Source organism: Cupressus sempervirens, chromosome 1 (genome assembly GCF_028749045.1).
Source record: "Cupressus sempervirens isolate cs-2001-9-10 chromosome 1, ASM2874904v1, whole genome shotgun sequence".
NCBI classification, from domain to species: domain Eukaryota; kingdom Viridiplantae; phylum Streptophyta; class Pinopsida; order Cupressales; family Cupressaceae; genus Cupressus; species Cupressus sempervirens.
Window position 1 is genome coordinate 176,077,129 of NC_143118.1, and position 18,205 is coordinate 176,095,333.

Sequence of the window (18,205 nt, forward strand, 5' to 3'; positions counted from 1 at the left end):
AAAGAGACATGAAAAATGATAGTGAAGATGAGGTGGTAGATTTCAAAGAAGTAGAGGTAGAACCTATGGAGAATGTAGTAGGTCTGGGGGAGAAATACAAGATAAGAGATGGAAAAATCAACTTGCTAAAAGAGGTAATTTATGTAGAGGTATCTTACTGGTTACTCTAGAAATAATTGTAGTGAAAATGAGAAGAGAGATCCTAGTCTAGAGGTACTTTTTACAAATATAGTGAAGAAGAACATATGGCCATTTAGTGTACTAATTCTGGAAAGAAGATTTGAGGTAATATCATAAATACTTTAGCTTTTGAAGAAGATGTTGAAACCCCTAGTGAGCCTAAAAATGGTGAGAACTTAAGATGGATCTTGTGGAATGAAGAAGATGATGAGGAACATATTTTGAGAAGAAGATTGTTCAAAAATAGATGTAAGATGATTGGAAAATGTTGCAAATTAATCATTAGTGGAAGCTTAGATAATTTGGCATTCAGAGATCTAGTTAAAAAATTGTAGGTATAGATATTGAGACATCCTAACTCTTACCATGTTTCTTGGATCAAGAAGGAGCATAACTTACTTGTAAGTGAAAAATTCCTTATAAAATTCAAAATTGGAAATTATCATGATGAAATCTCATGTGATGTTATGCCTATGGATTGTTGTCATGTTCTTCGGGTAGACCTTGGCAGCATGATAGAAAAGCATTTCATGATAGTATATTGAATCAATATACTATTTGAGTGGAAGGAAAGAAACAAATATTGTTTCCTTTGGTGGAAAAAGTATTATGAAAGCCATTATACTACAATCAGAGTATGTTTAGTAGAGAGTAAAATGTTTGCAAACAAAATGAAAAAATAGAATGTTTGTTATGCTTTGATTCCTAGAAAGACTAAGAGACAAGATGAATTAGAACATGCACCTAAGATTGAACCAGCATTGACTAAATTTCATGATGTCATGCACAAAATATAGTGTAAAACACACAATTTTTTATTAAAATAATTAAACCTAAATTCCCTAAGATGATAAGGTTGAGGTAAAAAGGTTAAGATCAGTTAAGATGAGAGTACATTGAAAGGTGCAAACAAAATTACCTATCAAAATCTTAAGCCGTACAACTTGGTTTCAAAGAAAACATCCTGTAGGTTTACGTTGGTAGACTTAAACATTCATGGGTAAATCATTTAACTAAAATGACTATACTCCATAAATTATATGGTCTAGCTCTTGATAATCCTTAATTTCTCTTAACATGATAGTTTAAACTTTTATTGATTAATCGATTAATTAATCTAAATGATCCAAGTTAGCATTGATGAATAAAGTACCCCTTAAGAAATTATCAAGTTTATAATATAACAATTAGATTTGAGTGCCCATTTAAATAGTATTAAGTAATTATATTTGAGCACATTGAAATAAAAGATTTTCAAATTAATATAGCATAACATCCATGTTTAAACATTATTTCCATTTTTTCAAATTTGTTTTGAAACTAAAATTTAATTAAAATGAAAATATAATTCTAGCGGTGATAGAAATATCATCTCAAATTAATGCGATTATACAAAAGAAAAACCCAAATAAGCTTGATCTTTATGCTGCCATAATAACACTAGATTAAATACGAATACCATAATTAATGAAATATAATTATTGACGATTATCTAATATCTAAAATTTAATTATTCTACCAATAAATCAAAATTAATTTATAAAAAAAAACTACAAAATAACAAAAAAACTTAGAACATATATTAACTAACTTAAACAAGATAATACATAAACAAAGAAAGAACCACTAAAATCTAACACATGCTAATATCTTAAGAGGACATATTAACTTAATTATAAGGAAATTTTAAAACTAACTGATAATTAAATTAATCTATACAAACAAAACTTTAATTTAAAAAAAAACATTAGTAGAACAATCTTATAACTATCTACAAACTACCTATACCTAACTACCCACCTACCTACTCACCCACTTGGCCACTTGGACCCTCTGCCACCCTATCCCCAAGTACTTGGATGAAATCCAAGATCCCTGGTGCTACTCCCAAGTCTGCGCTAGTGCAAGTCTTGTCCCCCATAACATGCATGCTAAGCTTCCAAGATGTGAGCGCTTAGAATGGAGGAGTTGGGGGGTGTGCTAAAAGGTGGAGTTAAATTTTTATTCTTGAAACATATGTGTTGCATGAAGTTGAAAGTCCATTTCAACCACTTTTCCCTACCACCCATGTGGTCCATACAAAACTTGGGGGGGTACAAGGCCATGGAATGATGAGTGGGGGTGGTGGGTAATAAATGTATAAAGTTATTTAGGTGAGTTTTTAGGATATATATATATATATTTGTTTTGAACAAAACCTTCTTTTTCTTTATATACTTCAAGAATTTTGTAATAACATTTTAAAGAATCAAATGAGAGTATTCTCTATTGCTCCAATGAATTATATTTTCCTTCACTTACAAATTCGAGAGAGCAATTTTGCTCCTAAGGGTGTATTTTTTTTTTTCAAGCCATTTTTTCTAAGTGTCAACTTTTGTTTTACAAATTAATTTTAGAACAAGAGGTGTGTGTGTGTGTGTGTGTGTGTGTGTACATATATATATATATATATATATATATTTATATATATTATTTTATTTTATTTTCTTATCAATTTGAATTTATGATTTGCATAGTTTAACAAGATGGTTGAAAAATTCATTTTATCAACAATGAGAGACCTATTGTATCTCGTAATACATATGAAATTTGAATGAAATTTCAACATAACAAAATTTCTTTACCTTAACATAATTGAAACTTGAAGATTGCAAAATTTCAAAAACCTCATCATTTAATCTATTTTTCCACATACCTATACATGAATTGAAATAATGTATAACATAAGATGCAAGGAGGTTTTCTCAATCTTTTCTCTCTATTAATCAACCTAGTTCAAGGCTCCATCAGGAAAGAACCAGTAAGAAAACCCGACATCCTTGCCAATACATCGAAACTTAAATACATTTTTACATAATGTTACAATTCAAACAAAATCTCTTCTAGGTCCTGCACAAGAGATCCTTTTGAATATCTTCAGTGCATCAAGGGAATCATGGAGAAGATGAGAACTGACTCGAAGGTAAAACAACATAATATGAAGAACAATTCAAGCATGCATTCCTATCCCAGTTTTGCACAATAGGTTCAAAATTGAACCAAACTAGGGAGGAGGTAGATTTTCTCTATAGGAGACATCAATCACCATACCATAACATAGCCCTTTCAGGGCTAAAACTGATGAACTTCTTTTCTTCTACAGATGCCCTTTCGAGGCCAATATAACAAGGATTTTCATTCCTTCCCTTCTTCAAGAGTTCAAATTTTCATACAAGGTATGTGATGACAAGTAGGGGCCCATACACCCTACCTTCTTTCCCTCTTCTCACCATTAGAGGAGACTCTACACTATTGAGGTCCAACTAAGGCCCTCCCCCATACATGGCCACTTCTTCCCTATCCAAGGGTGAGTAATGCAAAAACAATCTCCGTGAAATCACCTCAAAATTTCAAAGCAAAGCATAAGAATGACATCCAAGAACAAGTTAAGATCCCTCCCAAAAAACCTCAACACACATACAAGCAATACAAAGAACAACACAATGCCTTATGCATGAATCAAAGCATGAACAACATGAAGAATATGATCCAAGAGTGAAGAACCCTACCTTCAAAAAATGTTATGGTAAAATGACAAGTTGAGAAGAGCTTTTCCTTCCCTTCCTTCAATCTTCAAACTTCTCTCTCAAACTAGAGATTGGGTAACAACCCCAAAACTTCTTCAAAATGCCTCTAAATATGATCCTAACTCAACTAGACTCTAGGTAACCCCAAGGTGGAGTTGAGTCACCAACTCATGAAGGAGACAAATCATTTTTTGCAATCAACCAAAAGTGTGGTTTTTGAGTGACCCTAAAAGTCAACCAAAGAGGCTAAGGGGGTGCAAAGTACTCCCAACCCATACCCTTACCCCTAGGGTACTTAAATTTAATTTTTTTAGGCCTTAAAGACTTAATAGGGACCAATCAAAGGCTAGGAGAATTTTAAGACTACATAACAACCTTCAAAGTAATACCATGCATGTAGTGCCTGCCCTCGTTCACATCTTTCTAGACATATTGTTGTTATTATAATCAGACTATGTTGGGCTTGCTTTATGTTGATGGATTAGTGGTATTGTTTTGAGACTATCAGACATTATGTTATGGATTTAGTTGGTATATGATGAGATCATTTAGACTTTACATTTCATGTATGCATGATGGTCATTACATTGCTTTTAGTTATTGTTGATGATTAGTTAGATGATTTATTATCTCATGTGTTATTATGGATACTTACCCCATACTTGCATGTGTATGGTGTGCATGTTTTCTTATTGTATGGCCTTTGTGATATGGTTAAGGAAGGGAGTTGTAGTCACCTACTAGTCAGGATCTACACGATGCATCACTTCTTGCCATTGCCTATTTAGCTTAGCATTATATATATTGTATGTACATGCATGGTTTTTATGTAGGTTGCAGGTACCGAGTATTGACTTCCTTGAATTTGCCAGGATGAGCATACCCTATTACATTATCTCAATGATAAGAGAAGGGAGATAAATTCTCAAATCCAAATCCCAAACCCTTAAACCACTTGTCCTAGTGAGGTAGCACAAGTATCTAGATATTTTACCCACCGAATGTGTCGGATGACATAATTCGTGATTTTTAACCCTTTAGACTGATTTTGTGTGAATTGCTCTATGATGGGTTTTCATATTCTATCTGGAGGTCTATGGTGAATTTTCTATTAATTAAGTCTTAATAAATAGATTTAATTAATAAATTAATTATTTGAGAAAATTAAAATTAAATATCATGATCTTTGATATTTTGATTATAGTTAATTAAATGAGGATTAATTGAGAATGAAATAAAAGAAAATTAGAAATTAAAATTAATAATAATTATAAAATAATAATAAGTAATAAATAAATAATAATAAAAGTTATAAAAATAATTTAAAAAGTTATAAAAATTAAAATGAAAGTTATAAAAAATTAAAATGGATGTTATAAAAATTTAAATAGAAGTTATTATAAAGTAAATTAGAGTTATAAAGCTTGCCTAGGAATTAACGCACCTTTCTATTTCTCATATGTCAACAACACGGGGGTTAGTGCATCAACTAAGCACATGGTGTCTACAACCTTATGATTCATCTACAAGGTTGGAAAAGACACATGCTTAGTTGGTGACACCTTCTAGCTATTTCTAGAGGTAGTCTAGGTGTTTCCTGAGAGTTCTTTATATTCAGGCATTCCTAGAAGCTTAGACATAGTGTTTGGAGAGCATTTGGAGCATTGGAGGACTCGTAAACTCTAAAGAAGGGAGGAGCTTGCTCTGCAGGTTTTCTAAGGAAGAGCAAATTTACATCAAAATCTGAGTAGATTCTTGTGATTTTACTTATGCTATTTCCGCATCTTGCATTCCCTATCTTCTTTGTGTCTTCCATATGTCTTTTGAGGATTTTCTTTTTTTAATTGTATGCATTCTCGATATGGGTAGTTAAATTTATTTGAGAATCTTATATGCATAGATCTGAAAAGAACATTGGGCTAGGGTTTAAATTATAGCCAAGCCATTACATAAATTATTGGAGAAATTTGAGATCAAAAATTTATAGGAAAATTCTAAAAATTGAAATTTTTTATTGAATCTGCAGACACACACACACACACACACACACACACACATATACAATTATATATATATATGTATACATGTTTATATGCTGAGATATTTGAAAGAACTCTACGTGTACACACACACACACACATATATACATATATACCTTTATATATATATAAATACATATGTATATATACATATATATTTATTTAATTAAAATCAAATGATATTCTAGCATTATTGATTGAATACGTTTTAAAATTGTTATTCAAGAAAAACTTGATAAAAATTGAATTCGCATATATTAAATGGTGAATGAATCACTTATGCGATTTAAAAAATAATAATATGAAAAAGTGGGGGGGACGAGACCCGTACCCCCATACCAACTGCAGTCGTAGTGTACCTGTTTTCGCAGGTACTGCGATAGCAAGGGTACACAGTACCCACTGACATCGTAGGCCCTACGACCGCAGGGTCCTACATACCACCGGTGGTACTCATTAATATGTATGCATTTTTATAACAATCGTTCAGAGCATATATGAAATTGAATTTTCATTATTAAGGAATTTTTATATGTTATATTGTATCAATCGAAATTATTGTAATTCAATTTTATAAAATGCAATATAAATAATTATTTATATATTTATATATGTGTGTGTGTGTGTGTGTGTGTGTGTGTGTCTATATATATATATATATATATATATATGTAAATATGTTATTAATAAATTTGAATTATCATTATATAATTGATAAATGATTTATATCAAAGGTTCATTTTTATAATGGTGAACTCTTGTATAATATTCAAATATTAAGATTTAATTAATTGTTTTAAATTATTAAATAAAGTATATGAAATTTAATTGGTAGTTTGGTGGGGGATGTTTTTGAACAAATATTATAATTGGAATATGGATTTTAGACCTATTAAGGAAAACTTTTATTCATCGAAAACAATACGTGGAAGAATGTACAAAATGTTCCTCCATTCATTCTCCAAACTTGGAAACATAAATTGAGATCTCTACATTTAAATTCAAAACAAAAACATGTGTTTGTGTTGTGTATTCTTTATGCTATTGTTTTGGGTTTTGGGTTGACTAGTTTTGATCAATTATAGGACGTCTACCAGAGGCTTGGGGGTTATGTGAATGTGATGTCATGATGATGTTTTAATCTCGATCTTTATAAACCCAACCATGGTTATGTGATGGAATGCTCTATGTAATGTTTGTAATTACTGATTGTTATAGTTGAGATTCTTATGTATGAGACACTTGACTTAACCATAATTTTGGTTCATTGATCAGTTATCCTTGGTTATTTTCTAGTCGCCATGATGGGATTGAAATGTGGATTTATTTTGATGATGTCATGTTGTGACATGTTTTGACTCAACCATTTTGGAGTCTTTGATCAGTATGATTGAGATATATTTTGGTTATTGAGAACCAATGGATACTTTTGATTATCAGTGATACTCCAGTTGCCAATAGAGAGTTGTTGTGATCATGATTTTCCATGGATGCTTGCTCATGTAGATTTGATGCTTTTATGCATATTTGATGATTTTATTATGGATTATCTTTTGTGGTTTTGAGATTTATGATTCCAAGAGCTTAGGGTAGGATATCTACATGTAGTATTGGGAAGTGGCTTCCAATGGGGGTCGGGGCCCTAAGAGGATGCCAGGGTAACTCATTGTAACTTGGATTAATAAGTGAAAACATTCACACCCAATACTAACTGAATGAATCTAAAAAGATAAGTGTTTTGGTTCTCGTCCATGCCTTGAGTGCTTGTATAGACTAGGATGGGAGTAGAGAGAATGCATGGTTATGACCTTACATTCCATAGTATGCCTTGTCAGTATGAGAGGATACTAGTGGCCGCATGAGATCAGTATGGGCTCGTGGAGTTTAGCTAACTGCCAGGGTAACTTGTCCATGATATCTTTGATGACACTTTCTCACTTGCATAGTAGGTTCCCACATGTCATTGTGTGCCTCTAGGAAATTAGATGTCAGTTTTGTGATGGAACCTTTGAGTTAGTATACTTTTAGGATTCCTGGACTTATAGAGATTTTTGTTATGTGTATTGGATAGCCTGTTTGGGACTTGAAATTATCTCCTCAAGATGGTGGGAGTGGACCACTTAGGTACCACGCGGTCGGGTGGTAGTGTTTTTTTACTCTTATCATTTGAGATTCATTGAGACATCATGGCTGATGCATCCTTCATGATGGTGGATATGTATCCTTTCATTGATGATTAGCATATGTTAGATGATGTTATCTTATGCTTATATTTGCATGTTAGATTACTTTCTACATATGATATAGTATATGATAGGCGTGATGTTCCTACTATGTTAATACTGATGATCTCTTGGGTAATTTGGAATGTTACGCACAGAGGGATGGCTAGGATCCATGATGGTCTAATGATGCTATTAACGGTTAGGAGGAACCATGCACTTAGTTTATTATGTTGATCTTTTATGATGGATGTATATATCTTCTATGATGATGTATCATATGTATCATGTGATTATCTTTACTTTGATGTATCATGGATTAGAATAAGATGATGTACCTTATTTCACCTATGAATATTCTTTTAAGCTTTTCATACCCTGTGGCATCTACAGTGGATGATTGAGTATTTGAAATGTAATGTATAAACATTGGACTTATCATTATTATTTCATGTGGAAGTTGTACTAGATGGATTCATGTATGTTAGTTGATTTAGATGTAATTCAATGTTAAGGGATCTTTAAAGAATATAATCTGTTATGTATGTTATGTTTACTTCTAGATGGACATTGCTATTGCTTCTGTTATGGTGCATAAGTTATATGTGGTATTTACTTTCATGTTTAAAAAAAAAATGCTACCAAACTTAGTGAAATTCTAGGTTAATTCTTTGGATTCCTTGGCGGGGTGTTACATTTGGAATTAGAGCCCAAATTTCTACATTGGGAGGTTTGGGTATTTTCGAACAACTAGAACTTTGAACTATTAATTGTATCTTTTTGAACTTGAAACTAGGTGAACTAAAACAATACCTGAACTATTACTTGTATATTTTTTTCATACTTAAACACTTAGTTTCAAAACTATAAATTTTGCTTAAACCTAAACATAGAATTGAACTTAGTCTATTAAAAATATGTGTCTTCTAACTATAATAGTACCTTGTACTATTGTGGGATGGTATCTGGAACTAGGTCTTCTATTAGAGGCTATGGTAGAGTTCGTGGTAGAGGTCGTGGTCGTGGCAGGGCTATTAGTGTCCATGAGTCTGCCCATGAGGGATGGGTTCATGTAGAGAGTAGAGGAGAGCACACTAGTAGGTAGCAGGAAGAGAGCCATGGAGAGGACCAAGCTAAGTCTGAAGAGGTTGGTTTGAGACAGATGATGCAGACTATTCTAGAATGTCTACTTCCTGTGCAAGAATAGCCCAAAGCACACCAGACAGAACAGGAGCATAGACCCAGGTCTAGGAGTCCTCGGAAGGATCGTCAGAGGTCCATTGTGTCCACTCAGATGAAGGATCTTTCAAGATCCAAGGCCAGGCCTTTCAATGGGCAAGGTTTTGGTTATGTGGCTGAATAATGGCTTATTTCCCTTGATAGGATTTTTTCCATGCAGGACTTCAACGACAATGTTAAGGCAAGATTTGCAATCACTAATTTACAGAATTTTGGGGCCACTTGGTTGACAATTGAGGAGAAGAAGCTAGGAATCGATATAAGCAGTGTCATGTGGGAACTATTCTTAGAAAGTTTTTGTGAACGATTCCTACCAGAGAAATGGAAAGAGAAAAGGGCACATGAGTTTCATAATCTCAGATAGTATACTATGTTAGTGAATGAGTATGAGCATAAGTTTTATGAGCTCATGTCTTTTTTTAGATTCAATGAAAATTTAGCTCAGTTGACACAACATTTTATTAGGGGTTTGAACAACCATATAATTGGGGGTGTCAAGGTGTTTGAGCCAAAAACCCTCAAGGATGTAGTATGTCAAGCTATCCTTGTTGAGCAAAGTGTCAACCTTGGTCAAGGAGGTTTTGTAGGAGCGCCAGCAGCATCAAGATCTAAAGGAAACTACAATTCAAGTGGTAATAAGAAGCCTTCTTTCTCTAAGAAGAAACAGTATTAGTAGCAGTCTCAGTAGACACGGCAATAGAAGGGATCAAATTATTAGGATCAAGGTGGTGGCAAAGGTTCTAATTCCAAGAACAATCACACTACTCAACACAATAAACAAAATTAGTCCAATCAGCCAGCTTAGAGCAACAAGTCTTTTGTTAGGAGGAATAGTCGTTAGCAATCAAATGTACCACCTATGGGTAGAGGATTTGGCAAAAATAAAAAATGTTTTTCATGTGGTCAGATTGGAAATTATACAACTCAGTGTCCATAGTGAGCACCTCAGTTTTCAGGACCTAGGCCTACAGTTTCAGAGCCTACAGTTGGTGATGCAAGTAGAGCTCATAGAATTTTTGCAGCAGTAGATCACCGCTAGGTAGATCATCAGGGAACAGTGGTTGAGACCATAGGTGCTATTCGAGGTATATCTCTTTTAGTATTGTTTGATTCAGGAGCTACAGTTTAATTTATTTCACCATCTATAGTTTCTAAGTGTAAGCTGGATGTTGTGAAGCAAGATCATGATTGGCAAGTGGAACTAGCCTCAGGAATTAAGGTCTCCATAGATTCTGTAGTTCATAAGTGTGAGCTTCACTTAGGAAGCTTTGATACTATAGTGGATCTTCGAGTCATACCCCTTGGTTCCTATGATGTAGTTTTAGGCATGGACTAGCTTGAATCTCATAGGGCCAGTATAGATTGTAGAAAGAAGACTATTATGTGCCAAGATGACCAAGGGAATGATGTGAAGATAGATGGGATACCAAGGCCTATATCTCTGTGGATGATTTTTGTTATGCAATTGAAGTGAAATTTCCATAAGGGATGTTAGATATTTTTTGTTATGGTAAATAATCTTGATGAGGAAGATCCCGTGAGGAAGACTTTAGAACACCCGATTCTATAGGAGTACACAGATGTCTTTCCAAGTGAGGTTCCAGGCATGCCTCCAAAGAGGAACATCGATTTTAGTATTGACCTAATTCTTGAACTAGAGCCTATCTCTAAAGCTCCTTATCATATGACTACATAGGAATTGGGTGAGTTACATCTTCAGCTAGAGGAACTTCTAGCCAAAGGGAGCATTCGACCTAGTGTATCACCATGGGGAGCTCCAATGCTCTTTGTGAAGAAGAAAGATGGTTCTTTGCACCTTTGTATTGACTACAGAAAGTTGAATAAGGTGACTATTAAGAATAGCTATCCTCTACCTAGGATTGATGACTTATTTGATCAGATCAAGGGAGCTACAATATTCTCCAAGATTGACCTTAAGTCAGGATACCACCAGCTTTGCATTAAGGAAGCAGACATTCACAAGACCGCCTTTCAAACTCGCTATAGGCATTATGAGTTCATAGTGGTACCTTTTCGGTTGACTAATGCTCCATTAGTTTTCATGAGTTTGATGAATGGTGTGTTTCGATCTTATTTGGACAGGCTTGTACATGTATTTCTTGATGACATATTGATATATTCTAAGTCTCAGAAGGAGCATGAGGAACACCTACGGTTGGTATTGTAGTGTTTGAGGGACAATCAGCTTTATGCCAATGCAACTAAGTGCGAATTCTTCAAATCAGAGATTCAATATTTAGGGCATGTCATTTCAGGTGATGGTATTTTAGTGGATCCTACAAATATTCAAGTGATAATAGATTGGCCTACACAAACTAATGTGTCAAAGATTCGTAGTTTCATGGGCCTAGCTAGCTATTATCATAGATTTGTCCAAAACTTCTCTAGGATAGCACATCCTATCACTTCTCTTTAGAGGAAAGGAAAGAAGTTCATGTGGATGGAGAAATGTGAGGAAGCTTTCCAGAAGCTCAAGGAGCTTTTGACCAGTGCACCAATTTTAGCCATACCTGATCTTGAAGGTAATTTCATGGTGTGTACAGATGCTTCTCTTGAAGGGATTGGGGCAGTGTTGATGCAGAATGAAAGGGTGATTGCGTATGAATCACGCAAGCTTAAGGATCATGAGCTAAACTACCCTATGCATGATCTTGAGTTAGCAGCAGTAGTTCATGCTTTGACAAGGTGGAGAAATTTCTTGTCAGGGCATAGATTCAAGCTACATAGCAATCATCATAGTCTTCAGTACATATTCACTCAGCCTAATTTGAATGCTTGCCAGAGGTGATGGAGGGAATTTCTATGCGAGTATGATTTTGAGGTTAAGTACATTTAGGGTAAGGAGAATGTGGTGGCTGATGCTTTGAGTCGCAGGAGACATGTGGTATCATCAATGACTCTTAGTATGGATTTGAGGAGTCGGATTCTTCAGGAACTCCCTACAGATTCTTGGTATTAGGAAGTGTGCAGAGAGATAGATTCAAGAAGACCTTTGGAAGGTAGGTTTGTAGGTTATGTTTGAGAATCAGATGGTCTTTTGAGACATTTTGGGAGGATTTATGTGCCATTATTGGACGAGCTTCAGACCTTGATTCTACCAAAGGCCCATCGTACACCTTACTCAGCACATCTAGGTGTCAAGAAGATGCATGTTGATTTGAGATGTTTGTTCTTTTGGTTTGGGATGAAGTGAGACATTGCTAATTTTTTGGCTAGGTGTCTTGAGTGTGAAAGAGTTAAGGCAGAACACTAGAACCTGGCTAGACTTTTGCAGCCAGATCTCATTCCTTCTTGGAAGGGGATATCATCTCCATGGATTTCATATTAGGATACCCTATGACTGTTCATCCTCATGATGCTATCATGGTCACCATTGATCAGCTGACTAAGGTGGCACTTTTCTCACCAATCAGGTCTTCCTACATAGTAGCTTCTTTAGCTAATGACTTCATGCATGACATTGTGAGATTACAATGTATTCCTAGAAAGATCATTTCTGACAGGGATTCTGTATTCACATCTGCATTCTAGACATCATTGCAGCACAAGCTTGGAGCGCAATTAAACTTCAGTTTGGCATATCATCCAGAGATTGATGGTCAGACAGAGAGGGTGAATCAAGTTTTGGAAGATATGTTACGGATGTATGTGATGGATAGGTAGACACATTGGGAGGACTATCTCTACCTAGTGGAGTTTTCTTACAACAATGGGTATCATAGTTCTATTGGCATGGCACTATTTCAGGCATTATATGGATGTCCTTGTCATACACCATTGAGTTAGGATAGCCTTGAGGATCACATCTTTTTGGGTCTTGAGATGCTTCGTGATATGGAGCAACAGGTAGTGCGTATCCGTGAGCACTTGACTATGGAACAGGATAGGCAGAAGAAGTATTATAATGCTCATAGGATAGACACGCAATTTTTTGTGGGTGATAAGGTTTTCTTGAGAGTGCATTCGTGAAAGAGTCCAATCCAATACAGAAAGGGTTCTAAGCTAGCACCTCGCTTTGTGGGACCATTCGAGATTCTAGAGAGGATTGACCTAGTTGCTTACTAGCTTGCTCTACCACCCAGCCTAGCTCACATTCACAATGTTTTTCATATTTCAGTGCTTCAACAGTATATTCCTAATATTGTACATGTTCTTGATTGGAATGCATTGCAGATAGAGGACCGGCAGCTGGCTTTGGAGCCAGTTCGTATTCTGGAGTAGCTGGAGTTGACCCTCAGGGGTCGAACCATTGAACAGGTAAGGGTCCAGTGGGACCCTACTGATGATTCTTCAGCTACATGGGAGGATGTAGCTAGATTACGGGAGTTATATCCCTACCTGTTTGTAGGCTTCCAGGAGTAAGCCTAACCCAAGGGGGGGTGGATGTAGTGCCTGCCCTCGTTAACATCTTTCTGGATAGATTGTTGTTATTATTATTAGACTATGTTGGACTAGCTTTATGTTGATGGATTAGTGGTATTGTTTTGAGACTATCAGACATTATGTTATGGATTTAGTTGGTATATGATGAGATCATTTAAAGTTTACATTTCATGTATGCATGATGGTCATTACATTGCTTTTAGTTATTGTTGATGATTTATTATCTCATGTGTTATTATGGATACTTACCCCATACTTGCATGTGTATGGTGTGCGTGTTTTCTTATTGTATGGCATTTCTGATATGGTTAAGGAAGGTAGTCGTAGTCACCTGCTAGTTGGGATCTACATGATGCATCACTTCCTGCCATTGCCTGTTTAGCTTAGCATTATATATATTGTATGTACATGCATGGTTTTTATGCAAGTTGTAGGTATCGGGTATCGACTTCCCTGAATTTTCTAGGATGAGTGTACCCTATTACATTATCTCAATGATAAGAGAAGGGAGATAAATTCTCATGTCCAAATCCCAAACCCTTAAACTATTTGTTCTAATGAGGTAGGACAAGTATCTGGATATTTTACCCACCGAATGTGTCGGATGACATAATTCGTGATTTTTAACCCTTTAGACTGATTTTGTGTGAATTTCTCTATGATTGGTTTTCATATCTTATCTTGGATGTCTATGATGAATTTTCTATTAATTAAGTCCTAATAAATAGATTTAATTAATAAATTAATTATTTGACAAAATTAAAACTAAATATCATGATCTTTGATATTTTGATTATAATTAATTAAATGAGGATTAATTGAGAATGAAATAAAAGAAATTAGAAATTAAAGTTAATAATAATTATAAAACAATAATAAAGTAATAAATAAATAATAATAATAAAAGTTATAAAAATTAAAATGAAAGTTATAAAAAATTAAAATGGAAGTTATAAAAATTTAAATAGAAGTTATATAAAAGTAAATTAGAGTTATAAAGTTTGCCTAGGAATTAACTCACCTTTCTATTGCTCATATGTCAATAATGCAGGGGTTAGTGCATCGATTAAGCACATGGTGTCTACAACCTTATGATTCATCTAGAAGGTTGGAAAAGACATGTGCTTAGTTGGTGACACCTTCTAGCTGTTTCTAGAGGCATTATAAGTGTCTCTTGAAAGCTCTTTATATTCAAGCATTCCTAGAAGCTTAGACATAGCGTTTGGAGAGCATTTGAAGCATTGGAGGACTTGGGAACTCTGAAGAAGGGAGGAGCTTGCTCTATGGTTTTTCTGAGGGAGAGCAAATTAGCATCAGAATCCAGGTAGATTCTTGCAATTTTACTTATGCTATTTGTGCATCTTGCATTCCCTGTCTTCTTCGTGTCTTCCATATGTCTTCTGAGGATTTTCTTTTTTTAATTTTATGCATTCTCGATATGGGTAGTTAAATTTATTTGAGAATCTTATATGCATGGATCTAAAAAGAACACGGGGCTAGGGTTTAAATTGTAGCCATGCCATTAGATAAATTATTGGATAAATTTGAGATCAAAAGTTTATAGGAAAATTCTAAAAATTGGAATTTTTTTATTGAATCTGCATACACATATACATACATACATATGTGTGTGTGTGTGTGTGTGTGTGTGTGTGTGTGTGTGTGTGTGTGTGTGTGTGTGTGTGTGTGTGTGTGTGTGTGTGTGTGTGTGTGCGTATACATATTTATATGCTGTGATATTTGAAAAAACTCTACATGTATATATATATACACACATATATATATATACATATATACCTTTATATATATATAGATACATATGTATATATACATATATATATATATTTAATTAAAATCGAATGATATTGTACCATGATTGATTGAATATGTTTTAAAAATGTTATTCAAGAAAAACTTGGTAAAAATTGAATTCACATATATTAAATGGCGAATGAATTGCTTATGCAATTTTTAAAAAAATAATATGCAAAAGTGGGGGGGACAAGACTCGCTCCCACATACCCACTACAGTCGTAGTGTACCTACTATCATAGGTAATGCGATGAGAGGGGTACATAGTACCCACTGACGTCATAGGCCCTGTGACCGCAGGGTCCTGCGTACCATCGATGGTACTCATTAATATGAATGCATTTGTATAACAGTCGTTCAAGGCATATATGAAATCAAATTTTCATTATTAATGAATTTTTATATGTTATATTGTATCAATCGAAATTATCGTAATTTGATTTTATAAAATGCAATATTAATATTTATATATATATATATATGTATGTATGTATGTATATATATAATATGTAAATATGTTATTAATAAATTTGAATTAGCATTATATAATTGATCAATGATTTATATCAAAGGTTCATTTTTATAATGGTGAACTCTTGTATAATATTCAACTATTAAGATTTAATTAATTGTTTTAAATTATTAAATAAAGTATATGAAATTTAATTGGTAGTTTGGTGGGGGACGTTTTTGAACAAATATTATAATTGGAAGATGGATTTTAGTCCTATTAAGGAAAATTTTTATTCATCCACAAAAATACATGGAAGAACGTACAAAATGTTCCTCCATTCATTCTCCAAACTTGGAAACATAAACTGAGACCTCTACATTTAAATTCAAAACCAAAACATGTGTTTTCATTGTGTATTCTTTATGCTATTATTTTGAGTTTTGGGTGGACTAGTGTTGACCAGTTATAGGACGTCTACTAGAGGCTTTGGGGTTATGTGATTGTGATGTCATGATGATGTTTTAATCTCGATCTTTATAAACCCAACCATGGTTATGTGATGGAATGCTCTATGTAATGTTTGTAATTACTGATTGTTATAGTTGAGATTCTTATGTATGAGATACTTGACTTAACCATATTTTTGGTTCATCAATCAGTTAACCTTGGTTATTTTCTAGTCACCATGATGGGACTAAAATGTGGATTTATTCTTGATGATGCCATGTTGTGATATGTTTTTACTCAACCATTTTGGAGCATTCGATCAGTATGATTGAGATATATTTTGGTTATTGAGAACCAATGGATACTTTTGATTATCAGTGATACTTCAGTTGCCAATAGAGACCTTTTGTGATCATGATTTTCTATGGATGCTTGCTCATGGAGATTTGATTTTTTTATGCATATTTGATAATTTTATTATGGATTATCTTTTGTGGCTTTTGGATTTATGATTCCATGAGCTTAGGGTAGGGTATCTACATGTAGTGTTGGGAAGTGGCTTGCAATGGGTGCTGAGGGCCTAAGAGGCTGCCAGGGTAACTCATTATAAGTTGGATTAATAAGTGAAAACATTCACACCTAATACTAACTAAATGAACCTAAAAAGATAAGTGTTTTGGTTCTCGCCCATGCCTTGAGTGCTTGTATAGACTAGGATGGGAGTAGAGAGAATACATAGTTGCAACCTTGCATTCCATAGTATGTCTTGTTAGTATGAGAGGATACTAGTGGTCACATGAGATCAGTATGGACCTGTGGAGTTTAGCTAACTGCCAGGGTAACTTGTACATGATATATGCGATGACACTTTCCCGCTTGCATAGTAGGCTCCTACATGTCATTGTGTGCCTCTGGGAAATTAGATGTCAGTTTTGTGATAGAATATTTGAGTTAGTATACTTTTAGGATTCCTAGACTTTTAGAGAATTTTGCTATGTGTATTGGATAGCCTATTTGGGACTTGAGATTATCTCCTCAGCATGGTGGGAGTGGACCACTTAGGTACCACACGATCGGGTGGTAGTATTTTTCCACTCTTATCATTTGAGATTCATTGAGACATCATGAATGATGCGTCCTTCATGATGGTGGATATGTATCCTTTCATTGATGATTAGCATATGTTAGATGATGTTATCTTATGCTTATATTTGCATGTTAGATTACTTTATGCATATTATATAGTATATGATAGGAGTGAGATTCCTACTATGTTAATAGCAATGATCTCTTTGGTAATTTGGAATGTTACGCATGGAGGGATGGCTAGGATCCATGATGGTCTAATGATGCTATTAATAGTTGGCAGGAACCGTGCACTTAGTTTATTATGTTGATCTTTTATGATGGATGTATCATGTGTATCATGTGATTATCTTTACTTTGATGTATCATGGATTAGAATAAGATGATGTACCTTATTTCAGCTATGTATATTCTTTTAAGCTTTTCATACCCTGTGGCATGTACACTGGATGATTGAGCATTTGAAATGTAATGTATAAACATTGGACTTATCATTATTATTTCATGTGGAAGTTTTACTAGATGGATTCATGTATGTTAGTTGATTTAGATGTTATTCAATGTTAAGGGATCTTTAAAGAATATAATCTGTTATGTATGTTATGTTTACTTCTAGATGGACATTGCTATTTCTTCCGTTATAGTGCATAAGTTATATGTGGTATTTACTTTCATGTTTTTAAATAAAAAAATGCTACCAAACTTAGTGAAATTCTAGGTTAATTCTTTGGATCCCTTGACGGGGCTTTACAATGC